The sequence below is a fragment of the Macaca thibetana genome, chromosome 3 (genome assembly GCF_024542745.1).
Source record: "Macaca thibetana thibetana isolate TM-01 chromosome 3, ASM2454274v1, whole genome shotgun sequence".
Taxonomy (NCBI): domain Eukaryota; kingdom Metazoa; phylum Chordata; class Mammalia; order Primates; family Cercopithecidae; genus Macaca; species Macaca thibetana.
Window position 1 is genome coordinate 43,267,746 of NC_065580.1, and position 25,648 is coordinate 43,293,393.

General features: G+C 33.1%; 1 long non-coding RNA gene across 1 annotated transcript; it reads right to left on the bottom strand.

The window, feature by feature from the left end:
- Nucleotides 1–969: 969 nt before the first annotated feature.
- Nucleotides 970–11,864, bottom strand: LOC126950200 (uncharacterized). The gene is made up of 3 exons (XR_007724079.1): nucleotides 11,812–11,864; nucleotides 11,012–11,051; nucleotides 970–1,016 (listed from the first exon to the last, which is right to left on the bottom strand). It is a non-coding gene; the product is annotated as an uncharacterized LOC126950200 (long non-coding RNA).
- Between the last annotated feature and the right edge of the window lie 13,784 nt (nucleotides 11,865–25,648).

Here is a 25,648-nt window from a genome sequence, read left to right on the forward strand (position 1 = left end):
AATAGGCACTATTCCCAGTCTTGCGTCTGTTCCATGGATTTTTTGTTCTCTAATCCTTTCAGTAGTACTTCCCTCAACTTGGATAGTTGAAGCACATGCATTAATCAATACTCTGCTGAATACTCAAGAGAGGCCCTATGAGATCTCTGAATTTCTCTCTTTGTCCAGTTCTTTCCTCTTTAGTATTCTTTTTATAAAGTTGACCTGCCTTTTTCTCTCCAGATTCTTAGCTCTGTCTCCTTAACTCAGGAAGTCTCTTGAATTCCACTTAGGTTACCCTCCTTGTACTATGGCGCTGAAACTGTCTCAGTGAGCTGGGGCAGTTATGTGGCTCACTTCATTTTTATTCTATCTCGCATGGACCACTTTTACTTCATGATGTCCCGTCTCTTTCCAGTTGTTTCTTTTTCACATGTTCTATCTGTATCTTAAAAAAAAACGATTAGTACTTCAAGTGGGAGCATAAATCAGTTTCTTGTATTTCAACTACAGAAGCCTGTAATTTGCTTTTTAAAGGCATATACGAGAAAGGACATTAACATACAGCCCTCAAAAAAGAAATACATGTGTTAAAAACAATAAGTCTTACAAATAATTTTTTAAAGTGTGGCATGGTTGAAAAATAATTGGCATTTTCCTATATATGCAGAGAAAACTTTTTTTTTCATTTTTAAAACATGCTTTTTCTGCTGAGTGCAGTGGCTCTCATACCTGTAATTCCAATACTTTGAGATGCCAAGGAGAGAGGATCATTTGAGCCCAGGAGTTTCAGACCAGACTAGGCAACATACTGCAACCTTGTGCTATTTTAAAAAACAAACAAGCAACAACAAAAACAAAAACCTTTTTTCTTTCTTTTCTTTCCCATGAACCTCCACCTGTTAGAACCATATGCAGTTAGACTTACCAATGATTAATCTACTTTTAAAGTTTAAACATTCTCTCTGTTCAAATTTTATTTCATGATACCTGGTCCCGGACATGATACGGCAGCTGAGATTAGCTTTGGCTTCCCACTGTAAATAATAAAAATAAATAAATTAATTAAATGAAACAATGGTTTGGAGCATTGATAAGCTTCCAAGATAGGGTTACAATTTTTGAGAAGAAAGTCCAAAAGTTGAGTCCCTCATTAAGAAATTAGGGAAATAGAGGCCAAGCAGAAACATTGATTGGGATTTGGAGAGGACCGACAACCAGGATTTGGAGGGCATAGTACCAGAGAAAAGAACACTGCAGATAAAGATACCTACAAAATCTGCATAAAGTCCCTCTTAGGTCCTTAGCTGATGCCTAAACTGTACTTGCACAGAGCAAATCTCTGGGAAGCATAATATAACACATTTGCTAGGAGGTCAGAGAATTGAGCATAAATTTCAGAAGCAGAGAGTATTATAAATAAATAAAAGCGCAGGTCCAGATAAAGCAGGGAGTTCTTCGTAAATATCTTAGGATTGTAGTTGAGAAAGTCTAAGCCCTAGGATTAAGAAGTATGCCCTAAGAGTTATGATGGTTCTGTCGTAGGAGTAATGGTAAAGCTGAATCATATTCACTTTTAGAAATCCTGAAAGCAAGGTTTGACAGCTGCAAGTTCCCCTCCAATAATTTAACATTTTGCAAAGAAAATTTCATACTCTTTAGAGGAAAATAATATAATCCAGATTTTTTTCTAATATATTTTTCATAAAGTTTGAAATATATTCCCATATCACCAGATATGTAAAGGAGCAAAAAAAAAAAGTTACTGCCAATCAAGAAATTCTTTATAAAGTCAATAAGAGCAAATTCAGGGATAACCTAATGTTAATTTAGTGGAAAAAGCCTTCAAAGTAACTGAGAATCCTATTTTAAAGAAAATAGAGAAAAATAAAAACAAAATGAATAAAAAAATCTTCAGTGAAGAAGTTGTAAATAAGTGAAGAGCTTGTAAATAAGAATTAAATGAGTTTTATAGAACTGCAAAACACAACATCTAACTTTAAAAACATGCAGAATGGGTCAAATTGCTTACCCTATATAGCAGAATATAGGATTAGCAAGCCTAAGAACATGTCAGTAGAACAACATTAAAACTGAAGTCATAGGGAAAAAATAGTTGAAAACACCTAGGAAAAAAATGCTTGAGATACATGTGACACTCTAAAAAGGCCTAATATATGTGTAATTGAAATCACAGATGGAGAGGAAAAGATCATGAAACCAAAACAAAATTTGAAAAAAAATGAAGGCCAAGTTTTTTCAAAATCTGATGGAGGATAATATTTGAAGAAATAAAGGCCAAGATTTTTCTAAATTGTATGAAAGATATCAACTCGCAGAACCACGGTGAACCCCATGAATACAAAGAAAAGCTTTCTCTCTGCACTATGGTCTTTGATCTTTAGACTTGACCCTTCATATTTTAAGTGTTTTGAAAAAGATCTTTTCTCTCTCAACAAAGCTTAACTTTCCAAATATTTTTACTTCTGCAAAAAATACTATTTTGGATTTGAAAACTAAATAAAAACTTTTCTTTCTTTCTTTTCTTTCTATTTCTGGGTTAGCAATTCTAACATTCTCATAAGCAAAATGAATGCCCTTCTAAGAGTAGAAAAGAGAACAGCATAAGAAAATACAAAGGAAAAACATCATTATTAAGGTTAAACAATGTATTATCCTTGTTGAAATCTTGAATTTAAAGATACATGAAAGACAAAAATCGGTATTAAGATGGCACTTTTATCACTACTTAGAAAGTGTAAAATGTATATACTCAAGCAACGTGGCATTACATATCAGAAAACTTTGAATACTTAATACATTTGACTGGACTTTCATTTCTCTTAATATTTCTTAAGAAAATAGTTCCAAGTACAAATATTTGAATGTATGTTTATTCTAACCTTTATTCCAATAGTAGCAAAATATGAGAAAAAACAGAAATTCCCTATAGAGTTGATTGATCATTCTTATTTTGAACAAGTATACAGTTTAAAAGACATTTCTCTAATTATTTTAAAACTATGTGTCATTATAAATGTGTATTATAAATACATATATTCACATAGACATATATGTATATAAACATATGTACATATAATCATAAATGCAGAATATTATTATTTTAAAATTGTTACAGAAAGATATAATAATGCTAATATTGATTACTTTGGTTGCAAGACTGTAATACAAAATTATTTTCTTCTCTACATGCTACTTCATTTCCCAACATTTCTGCAGAGATAGACGTCTCATACTCCTCCCTTTTATGTACCCAGAATTTCTCATACTCCTCCCTTTTATGTACAGAATTTACGTACCCACTTTTGTGCTTTTGTGCCTTGACTAAACTCCTCCAGGATGGCCATCCTTTATATCTCTGCATGCTAATTAACCTCATCTTAGAAACTTTCTAGAGAATCTCTAGCTGGAAGTCATCTTTCTCATGTCTAAAGTGTTATAGCCATAATTTTTACCCATTTTAATATTTAAATCAATTCTAGAGTTATTCCCAGAAAAAGGATTTTAAAAATAATCTGTATATTATTTTATACCTATATTTATTATTTTATACCACAATACCTGCATGTGGTATGTAATTCTAATGGTATTTCAAATGTAATCACTACCTTTGTAAATAAATGCAGATAGCTATTAGTCAATTATTCTATTTTCTTCTGAAAGTGTGAGATTAGAATGAATTTGTTTCTGTGGAAAGGGAAATATAATAGCAACAAGTCTAAAATGAAAGGACACAACTCAGGTGATAATCCAGATAAATAATTCTGGAATGCCTTACTTTATTCATGGGAAACTAGGGGTAAGCTTGGATGTTTATGGCTATTGCTGGTCATTGCCTGAGACAGAAAGGTAGGAGGTGCTCAAGTCTTAACCTATTTTAGAATTTGATGAGGATTGACCTCATTTAGGGAAATTAATTTGAAGAACCCAAAGACCCACTTAGAATATTCTGAAATTACTTGTGATATCCCACTATATGTTATTTTATTTTAGTTTCTTTGAGAAAAAAATAACATTTAAAATAATAGATGAAAGAACTGTGTTGGCATCAAATCAGGCCATCTGGTTTGGTTACATAGATATATCCACTAAGACAATTTACTCATAATAACAGAAGGATGCAGCTAAAAAAGACAGAAGACTGGAATTCCTCTCCATCATCAAATAAGTGCCCAGAATAGTTAAAGAATTGCCATTATCATTTTATCCTACCAGAAAAGAAATATTTAAGTCCACATTATTTCAGAGCTTCAGAATGGCTATACATCTACAAAAACCAGTCAGTTCAATGGAAAAATAACTTCATTATTATAATATTTTTAGAGAGCATTAACAGGTTGATTGACCTTTTATACTCTTCAATTGATTTTTAGAGCATCATACCACATAGTAGTTGTGGTGTTATTTCTCTTTAATTTTGTTCTAATAAGCATTATTAATAACCCATATGCTAGTAGCCATATGCAGATAGTATTTTGTGGTTCTAACAATTCGGTAATGTATGAACTGCCAGAATATGCTCTAACTATTATGGTTTACTCTCAGAGAACACAAATCCTTTTTCCAGAATGACAGATATTCTACAACCCTGGATTTCTTATTTTATCCCAAAACACATCTTCTTGCATAAGAGTAAAAGAAGCTTGTAAATATCAAGAAAAACGACATTTCCATATATGTGTTTTGTAATACTTTATCTCCAATTACAAATAACAATAAGTGCATGTGGTACCTAATTCTAATGGTATAATCCAGTCTTAGTGTTTTACTGCCATTCATAAACTGCTTCAGCAGAACTACTTGTGATTTATAGCATCAATAGAATCCTTTAAATTACATCCTATATTATGTTGTAGGGCATGTATTGCCCTATAGTCTCGCACGCAATGTCAGAGAGACAGAGGGAATGAGAAATGGAGAATTGTGATTTCACTGTAAATCAAAGGCTAAGTGTTGTTTATGAGCACTGGGGTTTTAGCACATGATATCATTTTACTTTTTTCCCCCTTATAGCAGTTAACCTAGTACAGGACAAAAAATACAATCAATAATTATTTACAATTCACTGTATTTGGCATCAATAAATAAAGTCAAGTACTAAACATATACTTTATTTTCTTAAGAATTAGTCTTTAATTTTAAATATTGGTTGGATATTTACTGTATGCATGGAAAGAATATTTATAGATGTTTGTATTGAACTCAATGTCATGTATACATTGTAAGCTCTCCATAAATATTTGTTGACTTTCCATTAGTTTTAAAAATAAAGTTCCCAAACTAAATGAATTTGTCTGTTGGTATTTAACGAAGAATGTAAAGCAATGAAACTTGCATTTGAGAAGCTATCTATAGTCACCAATAAACTTGTTCATATTTAATCTGGATTTTATGTTTTAACAAGAAAAAAGTCACAGACATCCAAACACAAACGTTGAATTTAGAGGGAACAGTAAAATCATTTCATGACCAAATATTCAAAGTATTAGTATCATCTTTACTGTTATGTTTTAGACTTACAATGACAACCGTGATTTTCTCAAAGCATTTTAGGATCGTTTGACCTTGATTTTTCACTGCATAAAGATGTCTTTTTACCTCAGATTTTCCCCCCAAAGTCTGAGTGTAAGAATGAACCTAAGTAGTTAGAGATAAGAGCAATCATTTGTGATTCAAATGTGAACATTTCATTTGAGCGTAACCAGATGACTTACCTGGGGTAAAACAGTGTGGAAGGCTGACAAAATCAGGTGGAAGAGACAGAGAAAACCAAAAATTTTTGGTTTTGTAACCATCACTTACTTCAGTATATACATAGAGAGGTGTGCCTGCTTCCTAATGAATATTACCTTGTCTATTCCATTTATGATAATTTATGTGTACTGTTAGGGGATTTGATATCTCTAACTCCTGTTCATACCACATCACTGCAGCAACCCTGCACAATTTCTATCAACAAAAGATATGTACATAGATTAGAAAAAGTCATGTTAAAAAATAGATTCTCAAGCCCATTTGGATTGAATTAATCCCTAAAAAGGCTGTTAAAAAATCAAAGAAGTAGATAGGGTTATTTCTACATTCTATGTGTCTAATATTTACCTGCAGGCATATAGGAAATAATTCTTAAATAACTATGGCTACTTAAATTTACAGAATTGAACCTGTGCAGAGTAGTTGATCTTAAACTGACACAAACCAGATAGTCTCTAAATGTTACTCTAAGGAGTTTTAAACTGACTCTGTTAAAGCTGAGGTTATTTGCCTTGGGGATGCCTAATGGAAGGGTTATTATAACACTGTCCACAAATAGGAGCCTTGAGAGAGTCAGACCACAGCACTCCATTGACAGCTAATAGATTGAACCATTGCCATGTCACAGTGATCTCCAAGGCCAAAGGTCATCTCTCTCCCTTAATATTTAAATAAAGATACTTGACAAGAGCAGAAAACACCTTATTGCCAGTGATGGCTGCTGCTCAATTTATAAGAACCTTTACAAAGTCATGCTAATTCTTGGCCTTCTTAGAATGCATGGTAACCTTTCATAAATCCATCTTTTCCAGATGTCCTTGGAAATGACAGTTATAAAACTACAAATGATTTGTAATGCAAAATGGGACTGACAGACTTGAAGATTAGGGCTCCATGTACTAAAATGACTAAGATTATAGCTAACCAAAGGCATAAAACGCATTGATAAATAGCTGCCGAAGTAACTCAAGATTATTTTAGACATCCTTACTAAATGATAGAATGAAAAAAGGAAAACTTATGCTTATAATATTACAAGTAGCAATTTACTTTATGAAGATATGGAACATAGTTTCTCTGTTTGGGTCAGGTAGATGAAAGATAGCAAACCAGTTATGCTTTTCTCCCCCCAGGCAATAGGATACTTTTTTCTCTGATGGTATTTTTATAAAACGTAAACATGTGAACCTCATTTTTTGAATCTTAAGGATTACTGGCTAATTGAACTTATACATGTTTTTTTCTTATCTTTTAAAAATGAATCAATCAAATACATTCTTCTGTTAGCATATCTAAGATGAATCACAAATTAAAACCTAATGAAAAACAATTTTCCTACTTAATCTTTATTGCAGAGATGACTTACATTCACAGGATAAGTTGGGGCTATGTGTTTTAAGAAGTACATATATAAAGGATATTTCTGGGAAAAGTAGAAGTCAGGAAATAATTTGAAGCAAAACTAGAATGCTGCAGCTTGAGCTATTGAGTAATACCTAAGAAATTATTAAGTACTACTTTTTAAATATAATTTTGAATAACCTAAATGGTAACCTACCTGCCCTGTGGCACTTCAAGCCTCAGATATCTGGCCTGCCTCTGAAACCAACAGGATCGTACTAAGAGCTTACAGACCCATTATGACTTTCTGCTGAGGAGGAAGCTTAAAACTGATCCAATTTCCATATTTTAGTTCTGTTTACCACCTTTCTCTCTTTTCTTTATGTATCTTCCACTTGAGTTTAATTCCTTTTGTCTTATTTTCATTTCCTCTCTTCCTGATGGTTGGTCAATAAAAATGAGACTGTGCTCATGGCTGTAACTGCTAGATTTGGGTGGAAAGAACCCTTAAAATCAATAGAAGCATTCAGATTGAAGTACTTTATTTGCATTCTGAGAACTTGAAAGTGAGACATAATATTACCAATATTAGTGACCTAGAACTAAAATTATAGTAAAGACTTCTTTGGTAAAGTATATAATACATCTTTGAAACAGGAAACAATACATTTTCAAGGAATGTCAAAGCTTTTCTGTGAATAGTTACATTCATCAGAACAAATTTATTCAAAGTAGAAAGATCCTTTATACACATCTCTGAAAACCGCATGTGTGCTAAGTTTAGGTAACCATAAAATATATTTGACCAAAGCATGGAGGAAAGATATTTCCTATGCTTGCTTATTTTTCCACTGCCATAAAATGCACTATCATGTTTACAGTATGTCAGAATGATGTCACATGCAGAACACTAAAACAGATGATGTTTTCAGTATGTGGGTAAAAAACCTCGGCACTCACTAGGAGCCCTATGAAACCAAAATATTATATTGAGACTAGGTGGATGATACTGGGCAGGCTAAGCCCCTGTGAAAGCCAAGGCATACCTTCCCTGTCACATGGTCGACTTATTATTTTCTCTCACTCGGTTCATCTTATGAAATGATTAGTTGGTTTGGTAAGAAAAGCAATGCAGTGTAGGATTGCAATGTGCAAGCTACTGGCCTTTTCTAGACATTTTGAACATCAGGCCTGTAGTGTTTATTTTATTCCTTCATCATTAGCTTAACAATTATTTGTTCATAGGAGCCAGAAAAATTGACCTTTTTTAAATTCTTTGAGAATTTCATCTACAATGTTGATTGATTGATTGATTGATTCATTCATTCATTCATTCACTCAGCATTCATTGTCTTCCATGTACCAGAAACTCTTCTAGGCACTGTACATAATAAAGATGAGCCATGTATTGTTTCTCCCTGTTAGGACATAATAATCATGTCACCATTATACCCTCATCAGATGCTTGACCTCTGTTATCTTCATTTTGACTCTCATCTTTAATATTAGCTGTTACGCTTTTACTAAAAGAGATAATTTCATTTGTCTTTCTTACCTCACTAAGCTGTGGATTTCTACAGAGAAAAAAAACTATGCTTCATCTTTGTTATAACCCCAGGAAAAATGTTGAATAAAAAATTTTAGAATGGATAAATAAATTAATGAATGAGCACACTAATAAACATCATTCATAGCAGCAGAATTATGCTTGATCTGTGATCTCTAGCTTGCTGGTCTTCAACTTGGGATACTAAAACATTCCCATGTCACATTATTTTCAATCAACTTAAACATGATTTTATCCTAAACCTTTCTTGGGGAAAATGTAAAAGAAATAGGCAGAAGGGGAAGCTTATGATTCAAATATGGGTCACAGATGCCCTTGCTTATAGTATAGCTATGCCTGAGAATAAAATAGACCCAAAGTCAAGATGAGATTCACAGAACTTTCTACATGGGCTACCAAACAAGACCAGTCAGGTTGACTTTTTAAAATTTAACACTTTCTTTAAATGATTCCTCAATTGATAATTCCTCAGACAATTTTTATCTGGTTCGATCTATTGTTTTCTCTAATTAACATGCATATCAGGTAGTCTGATTGTCTTAAATGATTCTTTATAATATTTCTTCAGTACACACAGGATCCCATCATCACCCTACCCCCAGCACCACCCCACCTCTGATGGCAACACAAAAGCTTTTTGAGTAATATGTTATTCTTTTTTCCTCTTTTTAATACAAACTCAGCCTGGCAGGCACAGTGCGATGTGTAGACTGGATTGAATCAAAGCAGCATTCTCCTACCTTCTCTATGTATAGGAAGTGATACTAACAAGAATCAGATTTTCTTGGACCCTTAACAGAGGAAACAACTTCTGGCACAGTAATTCTTTGAACTGGAACCATGAGGGCAAGTACTAATGTATCCTTCTATTGCATGCAATGCTGTATGCACAAAAGCAGTTTCTCTGGCTGTTGAAATGGACTGAATCAGATTTGTGGTACTAAATTTTTGAGGGTATGTGAATATTTTGATTTATTTTGAAAGACTCTATGTTCACAATTCAGCTGGTTAGATCAGGAGTTTCAGTTTTGATTCCCTGTAATTTACTGATGGAATTGATTTAACACAGATGTTTAGGGAGATGTCTTATAAATATTTTCATTTGATCAGAAGAAAAAGCAGCAAGGCAACTAACAATCCAACAATACGATGTAAGATCTCTTTTACTAAAAGATCTCTTTTACTAAAAGAGATCTTACATCGTATTGTTAGATTCGTAGTAGTGTTGATTATGCACCCACAGAATTTGGAGTGAGAAGGCTGGAGCCCATGGTCTGCCATTGATTAGCTGAGTGACCTGAAGCAACATAATTAACCTCTGTGAAACTCACTTTCCTCATTTGTAAGAATAGGGATAATTATACCAACCTCACACAGTTGTTAAAGTTCAAAGGATATCGTGGAAGTAAATGTGCTTTTCAAACTCTATAGTTGCCAAAATTATAGAATATTATTTTATTTCCATTAGACCATGAGCTCTTTTAAGGTTAGGATCATGTTGTAATCATTTTTGTACAAAAATTTATACACTTAACACTACATCTGGGACAAAGCAAATGTTCAATAAATGCTGAATGAATGCATGAATGAATAAATTCAGGAAACTAGAGCTACAGAGAATATGACCTTTGCTCTTAGAAGACTCATAATCTAGGAGAGGGGATGGACATATGGTAATATGTTATAACACAATTTGAAATTATACCTGCACAACTTCAGCAGTGTTATATTAATCACATATCTGGTAATTTCTCTATTTCTTCTTTTCTGTGTGCAAACATATGCATAACTATTCAGACACAAATTCAAGCTCACACTAATATATGTTATTTTTAAATTCCTGTGAATTTTGCCATATGAACAAAAAAGTGAGGGTTTTTAGAGTTAGAAGATGCTTTTTAAATAACATACCTTAGTAAGAAGGGTAAGTCCATATTATATATGTAGGATAGGTGAACAACCTCAGTTTCCTATTTCCATACATTTGATCTCAAAACAATGACCTTCCATAAACCCCTTATCGACTGATCTTTGTGATTTCTCAGGAGAAAGGAAAGGTGAGTCTAATGTTTAACTACTGCGAAAAATCTTAAATTGATTAAGATATGGTTATAAAAACTTACATCTCAGGAAGTGTTCTCCTCCCAAAAATGTTCTTGATGAAAACCAGAAAAAACTATGCTTACTTAGTAGGTGCTTAAATAATTACTGTTGTATGAATGGACCAGATGACCTCACAGGACCTTCTTCATTCTGAAATTCTTTGAGGATAAAAAGCCTAGAACAGTCGGGAGTTGGAAATCTGAGCCCCTCTTGGTGTAATTGCATCTGGAACACAAAATCACTTACCTGCTGGAAGTTATGTTGAGCGTTGGCCACAGATACATTACTGTTGAAGGGAAAAAAGCACAAATAGGTCAGTTGAAAGTTCTGCTTAGTCTTAACTCACAATTCAGCGTTAGTCATTTGTGTGACAACAGTAAGATCCCAAAGCAACAGATACAGAATCTAAGCTAGAGGAATTCCAGGTATAACTATCAAATCTATTAGCCAGAGGAATTTTTAAAACAGTATCCCACAGCTGCTGTCTTCATTTTCAGATGCATGATGTTACTTTGTATTTGTATTTCTTCAAAGTATTTTATCTTGACATCAAAATTTGGATAGGGGAAATACTGGTATCTTCATGTTACAGACAGAGAAACTAAAGCAGAGAAAAGCTGGGGACCTACTAAGATGACCTATTTACTGGCAGATCAGAGCCAACTATCCAGCATTGCAGAGATGAGAACTCAGATCATTTGAGTGCCACTTCAATGGTTTTTGTTTGTTTTTCATTGGAATGCTTCTTTGTGCTAGCACTTGGTGGTTCATCGCTGTCGGAATGGGAATAAGGGTGAGGATGCATTGAGGGATAGGGGAATTATAAATTTTGAACGAATGTGTTGCAAACCATAAGAGGATGTACAAAAACGTTAGCTCCAATGTGGAAAGCAAAAGTAAAAAGAATTCACATATTTGGTGCAGAATTCTGATTCTCTTTCTCCTAAGTTTCTTTTTTCCCCAGTCATTTGCTCTCAAAAGAGAAACATGAAAGTCAACAGTAAGCATATAAATATTAATAATTAAGACAGATGTCTGCAACTTACCTAAAATAAGAATGAAATTCTACTTGCAGAGTTCTTTTCTTTCGTGTGTGTGTGTGTGTGTGTGTGTGTGTGTGTGTGTGTGTGTGTGTGTGTATGAGGCCCTCAAATATGGCACAATGTGGAGAGCGGGGAGCCATTTGCATTTCAGTCCCTTGGCCAAACCAAACTGACTTTTCTTCCCCCACTGAGAATTCTGGAAAACTCTGAAGAGTTTACCTTCACTCTCACATCCCTAGGTGCTTATGAAAATTAACTTTTTGAGGAGCAAGAAGGGTGAGGATAGGAAAGAGTGCAAGGAAACCATTCAGGCAGGGCATATGCTGATAGAGTCAGTGTTCTACATGGTTGGGGGAGATAGTTATAAACGGAAACGTGCAGTTTCACTTAAAGAACACATGGCGACCTAGGAATGTGATTCAATCTCTTTTAAAGAAGAAATAATCAGAAAGGAGGGTGGATAAATATGTTTCCTTATGCTTTGCTTTCATGGGAAGCATTCTTTTAGCCATTATATTTATTTTTAAATGTAAACAAAAAAAGTATTTTCCAAAGCCTCCAAAATTTAAAGCTGGTTTACTTTTTCTGAATAAAGCTCCATTCTAAATGGGAAACAAAGTCAGGGAAATAAAGTTTGTGTGACATCCTCTAACTCCTTTGTGCACCTTCCCACCACCCTATTACCAATTCTCATTTAAGTGGCTGCCAGCCACCGGCCCAAACTTGAAGAGATTCATGTTCTACACTTTTTCAGAATAATGATGTCCTATTTTATAGGATGCTCAGATTTTGGTAAGAGTGAAAAGATAGAACCTCTTCAGCATTAACTGAGATATATTAGTATTAGGAATATAAGGGCTGTGAATAACTTGCCCTGCAAATAGGCTCTAAAATTTCATAATCCTGAGGAGAAATTGAAGAAAGTGTTATCAAATACAATAGGCAGAATTAGAAATGAATAAGAAAACTAGGGACTGACACTGAAAATAAAAATAGCCTTACAAAATACTCTTTTCCTAAATTTGGATGATACAGCTGAACAATAATAAACACTAAAGTTCTATTATAGCTAATTTTTAAAGAACTATATGTAACATTTGTCATTATTATAGAATAGAATTTCAGAAATTATTATCGTAACTGGTTCCCAAAGCTGTATTTCTTAACAATTGTGACCATATTTCAATGCTGAGTTAACCCTGTATGTTTGGCTTACTAACTTCTCTTACTTTCTTCATTATGCCTGGAACACATTTATAAGTTATGTAGCTCAGGTTTACAGTGTCTCTCTGAACTACAGTCGTTTAAATTAGAAGTTATATTACTACCTATTCTAAAAATACAATGAGTAGACTCAGATTTCGCTGGTATTTAGTGCTAGATCTGTAGTCAGAAAACATTTTTTAATTTTCTTATTTACCATTAACGTTGTTGAAAGCAGAAAATTTTTAATAAGCGTTAAAATTGGATTATACATCAGAAGATGAATTAAATGCAATTGTGTGGAGAACAAGAGAGGACTGATCTTCTAAGGAGTATTAGTCAAATGAAATACTCTATAATCCAGAAACAACGGTTTTCTTGAAATAACCTGTACTTGGGTGTTTCTCTACTCTGCGTATCATGGACCTTTTTGCCGTTTTCCTTATAAATAATTCTGAATTCATATTAATGTGTTCTGTTACTAAATTTATGATTTGTGGAAAGTGGAAAGTCCTTCTATTCCCGGCCTCACCCCCCTCCACAGAAAAGTGCTTTGAGACTTTTACACATAAAAAGTTACCTACAATTTAAGTAATGCGTCCATAAACAAATAAAGGGCTCCAGTGCCTAGAAAATGCAGGGTCTCCAAATTCTGGCTGCCCCCTTTTACAAACCTTGTCCTTCTTCTTAGACATCTGTAACTTGTTTTTCAAAATCTGATATCTAAGGAGTTACGACTCTCTCAAGCACTTTGTTGATTCCACTCTGAAAAGCATTATTTGCTTGGACAAACAGCATGTTCTAAGCATTAAAGAGGAATTTAAGTTTTCTGCTTTGTGGACACTGTCTTAAATAGCGTTTGTGAGCTCCGTTTTTCAGATGAAGCATGAACAATAAAACCTCTTTCCAAGGGACGCACGTTTCTTTCCACTAGAGGTCTCTCTCGTAACAGCTTTCCTTTTGTTGGGTTCATTAATTATTTTACTCAAAGGAACAATTCTACCTTTTAGATTGGAATGCTGCACTTAACATGTTATGCTAGAGAAAGATATAATACCTCCTTAGCTTGTTCTCCTTCTTGATTAGTAGATATTAGGTTGACTGAATCATCTTGGGTATTTTATTACACAATGGCTACACTTTAGTAAAGAACTTTGAACTTTCACCTACACTTCTAGAAGTCTCAAAATTTGACCAGTTAAAAGAATATGCTAAAATAAATGTGCTTTATCCACGAGCACTAAATGGTCAGGCTTTGAACTCTCCCGAGAACATCTAAGATCCAGTGTCAACTTAGATCATGTAATTGTAAGCCTGAACCATTTTACATTCATTTCTCTCACTTTTGCAGTAAAAGACACACACATACACACACTTTTTAAAATTTGTGTAGGATTATTTAGTGTTTTGTTGTTTCCTGCTCTAGTCCTTGTACAGAAAATAGACTATTAACTTTGGACAAATCTATAATATATTATAGAGTTTTCTGTTTTTAATATGTGTTTTCTGAAGAAAATACTAATTAGAAACTGCTTTCTACAAAAAAAAAAAAAAGAAAGAAAGAAAGAAAAAGGCTTTTGCCATTAACTATTGTGAAAAGACCAGGAAATTTAAATAATTTTTAAACAGACGGAATCTAAAATGAAAATAATATAGGGTACTCTCAAAACATAATACAAAATTGCATTGAACAAAGTACTGCAGAATAAAACACACTGATATCAGTCACAAAGCTATTAAAATATTCAGAAAACCCAAAGAGTGTTCAGGTTTCTGAGGACGGAAGTAAAAAGACAGAGCTGTGTTCTTGACACAAGAAATTCAATGGGAAGATGTGAAATGTGAGGAAGCAAAGGAGCACCTAGCAAATCAATTTTAGTGTTATACTGAAGGTAGAGTATGTCTGCATGAACGGATACAGTGGGTAAGCACAGAGCAATACTGTAGAATGAAAAAGGGCACGAGGAAGCGAGGAAATTTGACAAGCTGCGAAATGTACCACAACCTGGCCAGGAGAACACAGACCTGTCAGACAACAGTTTTGAGAATCAGAAACTGTACTATAATGGGAGCAGAAAATAGACAATGCATTATTTACATTATTGAAACTTTACTCTGCTACCCAAAGAATTTACCTGACACCTCCTCCTCCAACTGTAATTTATTAAGCAGTTAAGCACATGTTTTTCTTTCAACACCAATTCCGATATATTATGTATTTGCTGACTGAATCTACACATTTAACACTTAACCGCTTCAACTATTTTAACTGAATTACTGATCAATTAATGAAAAAAATCAGTGAAATCAAATATGGGATTGACTAGAATTTTTTTTTACAGGAGTTACTAAATTGAACAGATATGTTTCCAAAGTTCTGGGCTCTTTGTGTTAGTGACAGGCGCTTCAATAAAAGCACATTCAGGTGAGCTGTTTGGGCAGTTCAAATGGCTGAGATGATAGTGTACACATCACAGACTCGTGGAATTTTAGTTCCAAAAGGAGTTTCAGAGACCATTTTTTTTTTTTCATTTTACTGTTGAAGAGACTTGTTCAAAGAGGTTAAGTGACTACTGTAGGACCCCTAAATGACTGTATTATTCTGGTAGTTGAGAAGTCCTAATTGTTTAAAAACAAACAAACAGCAGCTTAGTAGCATTGTATCCAGAGTGTATACACCATGGAGATATGTAGATTCTAAATGTTTTGAGGGTGAAAAACATGATAATGTTATTTTCTTACGGAAAAACTTACGTTTTACAGAATATTCATTGTCTCATTTTAAGGGAATGTAAAAAGGAGTACTATCTTTAGAAAAGATGGATTCTTAGAATAGACATTCAAAGCAGGAAGGTTTTTTTTTTCTATCTATCAGTGGATACTATGTCCCTTAAAGTATGTTTTCTTAATGTTTCTGTTTGTAGCTTATGAACTAATATTTGTGGCTTCAGGTAGTTTTTTTAATTTAATTCAGCATCTTCTAATTAATGAGAATGCATTGACTCAATCAATAACACCCATTTAGACCAAATAAATTAGCAAAATTAGAGCAATGAAAAATGGTTCTACATAAGTGATAGTTTCTCTTTTTCTTTTTTTTTCCTTTCCAAGACAACTTGTTGACATTAATTCATTGTCAAACTTGTGCATTTCAGAGTATAATTTTGAAAAAAGAGATAGTAATATAAATTGTTATTAAAACAAGGAGGCTGAAATTTTCTACAAGATAAATTAGAAATGAAGGAACATTTTTGTTTTTTCTTGAAATGAATAGTGTATTGCATCTTTATGAGGTCCTTTGTCTACATATCTCCATATGCAGGGTAGTTGATGACTACATTTCCATACGTTTATCAAGGCACTTTTATTCAGACAAATTATTGGCATCCTGATGTTGAATATATTATGGGCGAAAACCCATTATATGCAATTTCCAAACTTTAAAAAATGACATTACATTGCTTGTCTCAGTAACCTTTAGGTAAACATTATGTGTTTTTTTTCTGTTAGTTACTAGGGAATTATAAGAAATGCAATTGGTTTGATACAGTTTATTTTAGATTTCATTGTAGTCTTAATAATTAGAATACTTGGAATGTGGTTTGGAGTAAGAAAAAACAACCTGCAATTCCCTGCAAAACATTTTTGCATTTCTTTCCCCTTTTTTCATTATTTCTCCCTCTATCTTTTAATCATTTTATAAATTCCTTTCTCCTTCATTCTCCTTTGACATTTTAGAAAGTTATTTGCTTAACTTTTGTTCACATCTTCCATTTTAAATCCTGGATGAGTTTCATGAGGTCAATGAAAACCACTTGGAAGACAATGTAAATATGTCTTAGTGATTTTTGAAGTATGTGCTTCTTAATTCATATATATATATATATGAATATATATATATATATATATATACTGTCCGCCATGGGAGGGGAGTAAATCTATTCAGGTGTCCCCTCCCAATATTAAATTATAAATTGTAGTAATCCCTGATCAGAGATAAAAATGCCAGTAAGATATGGATCAACAATGGTTCTCCCTACACTGAAAAGATTCGAGTTATTGCCTAGGCAAAAGCTCAGTCTCTTTTTGTGTGGCCAGTCAGGGTATGGATGCAATTTAAAAGACAAACCCAGATATGGGTTTTTGTTTTCCTTTTGAAACTTTCCATGTTTTTTTCTCTGACCATTAAGCTTTTAACAAGTGTTTCCCTTAATGGAGTGACTTACAAATCGTTGTTAAGGTAAAATAGCACGTTATCCTGCTTGTGCAATGACTGTTCACAGGTTAGATATTTACAAGTTTGTCCATGGAAGTGCAATGGGTACTTAAACCATAGCTCTGACTTGTAAACTGAAAAATTAGGCTTTTCATTCTTGAAAGGACCTTTTTTCTTAATGGACAAAGATTATTTTTCTGAAGAAAATGTTTGCACCATCTTGTTGACACTTCTTTCAGTTTGGTAGATAACTAAAATGGTACAGAAAACATATCGTAGAATGCCACTGTCTTTATTTTATTTTTAAAAAAAGACGTCCTTTATTTTCATAAAATTTTGGCATATGTATGTGAGTTTTTTCTTTTAAAGTACATGTCAACAGATTTTTAAAAACTCTTTGTCAGTAGCCATCTGATACATCATTTAAATTGCTTTGTTTACAACAAAATTTTGGCATAAATAAATACGAAAATTGAACTAGTACAAATGCCTTGAGCAGTGAGCATAGTAAATTATACATCAGCTGTCAGTGTGAGTTGAAACATGTCTACATATTGAGTAGCATGTTCAGTGTGTCTAATCAGAACAGTATGTAACCTGTTAGCGCATATGAGGCTTTGCCAAACCAAAATTATTTACAAGTTGCATTTTGTGTTCTGAAAAGTTTCATAAAGAAAAAGATGTCTGCAGAAAAATGGAAAAGAACACACTGATCTCAAATACACAAATATTTTAAAAATTAAACCAGCCTGTAGTCCCAGCTACTCAGGAGGCTGAGGCAGGAGAATGGTGGGAACCCGGGAGGCGGAGCTTGCAGTGAGCTGAGATCTGGCCACTGCACCCCAGCCTGCGCGACAGAGCGAGACTCCGTCTCAAAAAAAAAAAAAAAAAAAAAAAAAAAAAAAAAAAAAAAAAAATTAAACCAAAAGAAAAACTGAGAGCATTGTGTTCAATAATTATCACAGAAATAATAACAGTTTCACAGCCCAATTCTGATTTTAAAATTTTCCTTAAAATTGCTTATTTGTATTATTGTTGATACCAATGCTCTGCTCCTGATTCCCTGGGGATCTGGCATCAAAAAAATCTCTTTTTGGTTCATCTTCTGTTTTCTAATTCTCAGTTCAAATATGCCAGAACATGATTGGTTCATAACTTACTCATGTAAATAGGTACAAAAGAATGCCTGTGGTTGTGTATTCCATGTTTGATGATGTAAACTAAGTATGTTAAGGTAAATCAACATGCGCAATGTCATTCTACTGTCAAGAAGCCAGTAGATGCATTCTTGAAGAGAAGGTAGGAGACAATCAAACCTCAGAAGAGCTTGAAATAAGCAAAATTTATTTTTAAGGACCTCAGCTTTCTCTTGAATACCCTTCTTAAAACTTCAGACTTGATAGATTCTTACGCTTTCTCTCTTCATACAATTTTTTTTCCCCACTCCACTCTCTCTCTCTGCCCTGCTCTCAGAAAATTTTAATGGCCATTCACCTCTTAAATAAAATGGGGCAAAGATGGATCATTGACACTTTAGAAAAATTTTATCTACCCCATGCCCCTTGATTCACACCATAGATTATCTAGCTCTATTGTTAGCCTGGCTTTCATCTCTCTTTGCATACATTTGCGGGCAGAGTTTTCCTTCAAATAAATACAGTGTAAAAATCTAAATCTCCATTTGAGTAATTTAATCCTCTGTTTCTTAAATAATAATAATTATAAATAGTATGGTATTTAGAAATGCAACTTTGAAAGAAATCATTAATAACAGATAAATAGGTAATAATTTCATACTTAGAGTTTGAGTCACCTTTTTCTTCTATTATTCTCTAAAGGTATATTTTTTCTATTATTTTCTAAAGGTATCTGACATACTTAGGTACCAAAGCATTGTAGTATATTTTGAACTTCCTTTCTTCTTAGTTGTGATAGATTTTCATTGAGTCACTCCTCATCTCTTACTTTTCACCTCTTGTGATAAATTGTGCAGACACAGAATACAACTAAATTGGTGGAGGTGGGGATGAGAGCATTTCATGGTATAAGGGATTATTGGTTATTTACTATATGTAATTTGGGGGTTTTAAAGAAAAGCTTAAATGTCATATTTAAAACTGTTTCTTTTTTAAAAGGACTTGCTATTTTGTAAGTCCCACACTATTTAATTGTAATCATGTTTTAAAAAAGTCAGTACATAGGTTTTTGTGAAGTTCTTTAAACTTACTTCGGCTGTTAGCCTTTTCTTACCTACTGACATTTGAATCTGTTAAAACCTAATAGGTTTTGTTAAATAAATTAATGCTACAAAAATTACTATAAGAAATAATCGTTAAAACTTAGCTTGAAAATATGGCATTAATGAAATTTGATAAGAAATTCTAGTGGTTTTTTTCCTCACAAGAATTCAAAGATTTGTGTGTGACTTTTCAGAAAAGCCTTAAAATCTGTATTTGTAGGGGGGAAAGTGCATAACTAGAACTCTTTACTGCCTAGTAGAAAATTAACTTATTGAAGTAGGGTGGCAGTATTTATATAGTGTTACTCTTTGCAGGAAACCACTAAGAGCCTGCTATATCTGCGTGACATTTGATGCTATTACTAACAATGTCTGGATAATTATAAAGTTTAGGATTTTAGTCATTGTGTAGGAAATAATCTAGATTTGAGGATGATTTTCATTTGTTTTTATTTTATCTAAATGTTTACTTTTGTGTATACATTGACCATAATATTCTAGTCTGTTATAGTAAAAATAAATGAACATGCACAAGCAGTTCCTTATTGTTTGCTATTAAAAGTGGCTGAGGTTTAAATTTTCATAATAAATAAGACACAATACTTAAATGTATAAGTACATGGTTTATATATATATTTTTATAATTGAATATGTTCATTCAAGAGAAAAATTATCCCATCAGTTCTTGTTTTTAAGTATTCCCAATAATATATAGCTTTACTTACAATAGGAAACAATCCGAGGAAGCATAAAGGAAAACTTATTTTGAAAATAAATGTGTCCATTTTCCAGAAAGTATATGAGCATAGCTATGAAAGTAGAAATATTGTGACTTACCTAAAGAGGTACAGAATTTAAAAACATATAAATCTGTCCAATAAAAGGAAATTACTATTTTCTCCCTCATTGAAATAAATACGACTGTCTGAAAAATCAGTAATATAAGATTAGTTATCCCATTTGGAGATGGGCATATTTCTTGTCGGAGTCTATTCCAGAAGTATTTTTTAATGGTGACTGAGACTGTGAATCAATCAGACCTAATTAGGCCTCCTAACTATGTTAAAATGCTGAGGTTTTTCAAGTGCTCCGTTAGGCTTAGTACCGTGAAACTAAGAGAATTATTTTGAATGCTGTGTAGCAAAGAAAAAGTTTTCAAAATATTTCAGTATATAAATGTTCTTCATCATTTTTACATGAGAAAGATATGAAACCATGTATTTTATAATTTTGTTTTGTATGTAAAAACTCTTTAAAACTACTGAGAAAGAAATTCTTTATGCAGAAGTAAACCAGTTTCTATACTAGGGTAAACAATGTATTGTTTGGTGCTGTTTTAATGCCTCTGTCAGTGTATAAGTGTTCCTGTGAACTGTGGGGTAAGTGAATCCTTCTCCAGCTCTAAAGGTTCACTTAAAGTTGGAGAAGCTTTACACCCTTATATGAGAAGTTGAGAAACTTTTACAAAGTAATACCAGGCAGGACCCAAGATACTTTGTGTGGCACCAGTTATAATTATTGTGTGTGCAGTAGCCCTGAACTGTAAGATGGGGGGAATGCTGTGAAAGAAGTAGGAACCTCTTCAGATGACACACATTGATAGAGCCATGTTCTATAAGATTGGAATATTTTTCGTTGTTCTTTATTACTGATACACGTTTCACTTATGTGTTTAAAGATATTCGATGTCCAATTATGTCAAATATTTTTCATTGCTCATTGAAACAGCATTCATATCAATCAGGTAAATCACTCTCTTATGGTAACAGTTTAACTCAATGATTTTTCAGTTTGAAGATGTATACTGAACAATGCAATGATAACTCCATAACCCCTAATAACTCTGATGGCTGAACAAAATAAATATAAAACAAATAAGCAGGTGAGATTTTATTTTAAAATATGCTTTATGTAAAATTTTACTTTTGAACCAGGTATTTTGGTGTTGCCATAAGCCCACTTAGGTGTACTTTGTGAGTTATAAACTAATGTCATCATGTATTAATATTATGCAAAATTTAAACTAGATGGTTTTCTTAGCTGTAATAAAACTTATTTCACCTTATATTTTGAATATAATTTTTGATATTTAGAAGTTTTTTCCAAATAAACTACGATTCTCAAAATAATCCCGGACATGTGCATATATAATGAGTTCCATTTTATAAACATGAAAAGCACGACTCAGAGAGATGAAAGGGTTTTTCCAAAGCAAAATTGCTGCTAAAAAAAAAAAAATGGAACAAGGATAAGAGATTTGGATATCTTGGGTCAGGGCTCTTTTCTCTCACTAACACTCTTATGTAGGAAAGTATATTTGAATTGCATGCAATAGCCTTCATTTAAATATACGTATCTTTAACATTAAGTCATTAAAATGATTAAATTTTGTGGTTTTAGGGAAGCAGGCAATATGAAATATATTGGCTCCTAGCAAGAGGTGTTCCCATCTAAAACATCCAGGGGACATGCTATATCAGAAACTCCAGAAAGTATTTGTAAAATTTGCCACAGCAAAAACATCACTGCATTCAGATACAATCTTCATTGCCTCCTATCCAGAATTTACTCATAGGAAACAAAAACTAAAGGAGAAAAATAAAAGATATTTGCCTAAATGCCTATAAGAGAGTTTGTGTCACTCTGAAAAAAATACCAATTTGATTTCTTCAGAGTGATGCTATTCAAAGTTTCAAACAGACACTAGTTACTAATGCAACTATATTGCATCAATGCTTATTTAAAAATATTCATTAAAATGCTTGAAATCTCAAAAATGACTTGAAGAAAATCTGAACATATTCTTCAGAACTTAAAATGAATGCTAAAAACCAAGAAATGCAAAAAATTTAAGGATACAAAACACTCTAACAGTGGTTGGTCTTCATCAATTTGTTTTTAGATATCCCAAGTTTCTATTATACTATTTGCCTTGTGTAAAAAAAAAAAAAAAAAAAAAAAAAAAAAAAAAAAAAAAAAAAAAAAAAAGTGAGGCCTTAGTTTCCATGGTGACACAACTATTTTCATACATATTTATCATTGAAATGCCAGAAACCCACCCCTTTCTATCAAAGAATGCTACTTTAGCTCTTAATAATTGAAGTTAAAGCTGATTTATTTTTTATGTCAGAATGTTTTAAACAGATCCCTCTATCACTGAAAACTGAGGCAGCATTACAGTCATTTTCTCATAAGCAGTTTATTTCATACATGACTTCTGAAAAATACTTCTGGTTTTTGAAAACTAGAGAAGACTTTGCTTCCTTTTTTCCCTTCAGTCAGCACCACAGGGATTCCCAGCTAAGCTTTCAAAATGTTGCAGAACATACATTGCGTAAGACACACAACCTCCAATTTCATTAATACAGTGTTCAAAGGGAGAAAATGCACATCTTGGCTTTGCCAATAATCAGAGAGCAATGAAGTTAGTGCCTATTACTAAATTAATAATTTGAGAAATGAAATGCTTAATTTCATCTCATTTGCTGTCTTGGTAAAGTTGCTTAATTTTCCTTGAAATCTGAACACAGAATCTGAGTTTTCTTCTACCGAAGTACTTTTTTAAAAAGTGGAGCCCATAATTAGGTATAATACTTATATTATTTTCAAAAGTCCCCCCAATCTCAGTATACCATATGTAGCCTCTAATTAGGAGTAATCTCACTTTGAGTATCATGGTTAGCATATTTTCGACTCATTTTGAATAAGTTGAATAAGAAGAAGAAATATAATAAAATAAGAAATAAATTAAGGCAATTAATTGTTATTAACTTGTCTTTGCTGAAAGACAAGTAAAGTAATGTATTAAAGAAACTAATTAAAGCATGGTGAGTTAAAGTCAGTTCATCCACAAATAAAACCTGTTCAAAAGCCATTAAAGTACATCAAAACAATATAGGTAAAATGTATTGAAACATCAGGGAAAGGAAGTTAAATGAAAGGTAAAGGTCTAAGGTGTCACTAAAAAAAATAAATTTGACATAGAGTAGGTCAAATACCTCTGACCCCTTTTAGGGTAAGATGTCCTATTGAAATTATTTATTAACTTCTGATGAGAAGTAAGTAAATCTCTGAGATGGACGTGATGAAGTAGTTAGGATCCATTTCCTTAGAGTCATCTTATGCATTTATCAATGGGAACACCAGCTTAACTGTTCAATGGGAATTCCAGTTAACAACTGGAGTCAAGTCCCAAATATTAACATTTCAGTCAACAAGGGACAACCTATACAAAGACAGTTTTAAAAGATTATAATACCCCATTTTTACTGTACCTTTTCTATGTTTCGATATGTAGATACACAGATACTTACCATTGTATTACAACTGCTTACAGCATTCAGAACAGTAATGTGCTGTTGAGATTTGTAGCCTAGGAGCAGTAGACTACACCATCTGTTTAGGTATGTAGTAGGCTATACCATTCTAGGTTTGTGATATAATACACTCTATGATGCTGGCATGACAACAAAATTATCTAATGAAGCATTCCTCAGAAAGTACCCCTGTTGCTAAGTGATGCATTTCTATATTTAACATTTTCTAAAATTTTAGTTTTAGATAAATAAGCCTTTATCTTTTCCTGACTAAAATTTCAGGAATGAGAAGGAACAAATTTTCAAAATTCTGCTAACATACGAGGCTATATTATCCCAATTTAGATAGTTTTCTCATGTTCACATATTTTGGAGCACTTCTTTTTTTCTTTCCAACTTTTATTTTAGGTTCAAGGGGTATATGTGCATGTTTGTTACATGGGTGAATTGTGTACCATGGAAGTTTGCGGTACAAATAATTTTGTCATCCAGGTAACCAGCATGATACTTAATAGGTAGTTTTTCAGTCCTCATGCTCCACCCACAAGTAGGCCCTAGTGTTTATTGTTCCCTTCTTCGTGTGCATGTATACTCAATAGTTAGCTCTCACTTATAAGTGAGAACACGTGGTACTTGGTTTTCTGTTCCCGCATTAATTTGCTTAGGATAATGGCCTCCAGCTTCATCCATGTTGCTGCAAGGGATATGACCTCATTCCTTCTTATGGCTGTGTAGTGTTTCATGGTATATATTACCATATTTTCTTTATCCAGTCCACTGTCGATGGGCATGTAGGTTGATTCGGTGTCTTTGGTATTGTGAATAGTGCTGTGATGAACATGTGAGTACATGTAACTTTATGATGGAACGATTTATATTCCTTTGGGTGTATACCCAGTAATGGCATTGCTGGGTGGTATAGCAGTTCCATTTGGTTCTTTGAGAAATCTCCCGACTGCTTTCCATGGTGGCTGAACTAATTTACATTCCCATCAGCAGTGTATAAGCATTCCTTTTTCTCTGCAACCTTGCCAGCATCTGTTATTTTTTTCATTTTTTCAGTAATAGCCATTCTAATTGGTGTGAGATGGTATCTAATTGTGGTTTTGATTTGCATTTCCCTACTGAGTAGTGATATTGAGGATTCTTATATATGTTTGTTGGCCACATGTGTGTCTTCTTTTGAGAATTGTCTGTTCATGTTCTTTGCCCATTTTTAAATGGGGTTGTTTAATTTTTGTTTGTTGATTTGTTTAAGTTCCTTATAGATTCTGTGTATTAGATCTTTGTCAGAAGCATAGTTAGCAAATGTTTTCTCTCATTCTGTAGGTTGTCTGTTTACTCTATTGATAGTTTCCTTTGCTGTGCAGAAGCTCTGTAGTTTAATTAGGTCTCACTATTTAGGTCTCACTTGTAAATATTTGTTTTTGTTACAATTGCTTTTGTAGTTATCATCATAAAGTCTTTGACAGGGCCAATGTCTGGAAAGGTATTTCCTAGATTTTCTTCCAGGGTTTTTACAGTTTTAGGTTTTACATTTAAGTCTTTAATCCATTTTAAGTTGATTTTTGTATAAAGTGAAAGGTAGAGGGTCCAGTTTTAATCTTCTGCATATAAATACTGATGCCTTTCCCCATTGTTTGTTATTGTCAGCTTTGTCAAAGATCAGATGGTTGTATGTGTGCAGCTTTATTTCTGGGTTCTCTAACGTTTTCCATTGGTCTATGTGTCTATTTTTGTACCATACCATGCTGTTTTAGTTACTGTAGCCTTGTAGTATAGTTTGAAATTGAGTAGTATGATGTTTCCAACTTTGTTTTTTTTTGCTTAGGGTTGCTTTGCCTATTTAGGCTCTTTTCTGGTTCC